At 31.4% G+C, this 1,224-nt stretch overlaps 1 non-coding gene across 1 annotated transcript; it reads right to left on the minus strand.

Moving 5' to 3' along the window:
- Positions 1 to 683: 683 nt before the first annotated feature.
- On the minus strand, positions 684 to 790 carry LOC149518495 (small nucleolar RNA R71). Its single transcript, XR_016343410.1, has one exon. It is a non-coding gene; the product is annotated as a small nucleolar RNA R71 (small nucleolar RNA).
- Between the last annotated feature and the right edge of the window lie 434 nt (positions 791 to 1,224).

A 1,224-nucleotide genomic window follows, 5' to 3' on the forward strand; every position in this document is an offset into this window, starting at 1 on the left:
CTACTTTATTACTTGATCTGTGCATTTGCAAGCTTTATAAGAAAAGCAATAATCAAGTTTTTGGCGTTGTTGCCAAGGATTATAGCAGTGTTTGCAATATCAATAAAGAATTCCCAAACTCTTATAATCTAAATTTTTTTTATTTATTTATTTTTATTTTGCTTTTCTTTAATATTTTCCTGTTTACATATACAAATCCAAAAGTGATGACTTAGCCCCTGTTGATCAAGAAACAGAGAAAACATTTAGAAGAAGAAGAAAAGAGAAATCAGCACCACCTACACTTACTTTAATGGCAAATGCAAATAACAAAAGGCAAAGAACTTTGAGGGACTATACAATTCGCAATGCAGATGGTTTTCAACTATCCATTAGAAGGCTAGCTATTCATGCCAACAACTTCGAGATATAGCCTTCAATTATACAAATGGTCTAAACTTTTGTATAATTTTGAAGATTACCAAGTGATGATCCAACTCTCCACTTTTCTAATTTTCTTGAATTATGTGACACTTTTCAGTATAATGGTATTCTGATGAAGCTATAAGACTAAAATTATGTCTTTTTTCTCTCAAAGACAAGGAAAAAGTTAGTTATCTTCTTTACCTCTTGGTTCAATTATAGCTTGGGATGCTCTAGTTTAGAAGTTCTTTGTGAAATTTTTCCCATTAGCAAAGACTGCAAAACTAAAGAATGAGATCATCACTTTTTTACAAGCTGATAGTTAAACTCTATATGATGAATGTGAGAGATGTAAAGCATTGTTAATAAAATGCCCATATCATGGACTATCTCAGTGGCTCCAAATTTAGATATTTTACAATTATCTCACACCACCTATAAGAACCACTTTAGATTTAGCTGCTAGAGGGGTTATCATAAGCAAAACTCCTAAGAAAGCAAATGAGCTCATAAAAAAAATGGCTGCTAATTATTACCAATGAGGCATGAAAAGAAAGGTTAGTAAAAAAATCTGTTGGCTTATTTAAAGTTGATACTATTACTTCTATTAACTTTCAATTAGCTACCTTTACAAAAAAATTGAAGCCTTAGGAAATCAATCCCAAGTCAACCCTGTAAATGCCATACAAAGTCCTTTTATATCCTATGGCATATGTGAAGAACCCCATTCCTCAAAAAGATGCTAGTATAGGGTATAATTAGTCTAATACATCCAACAAAGCCAAACCAAATAACAATCCTTATAGTAATATCTACATTCTT

The sequence above is a fragment of the Durio zibethinus genome, chromosome 6, assembly GCF_047325235.1.
Source record: "Durio zibethinus cultivar Kanyao isolate XHJ-2024 chromosome 6, ASM4732523v1, whole genome shotgun sequence".
Taxonomy (NCBI): Eukaryota; Viridiplantae; Streptophyta; class Magnoliopsida; order Malvales; family Malvaceae; genus Durio; species Durio zibethinus.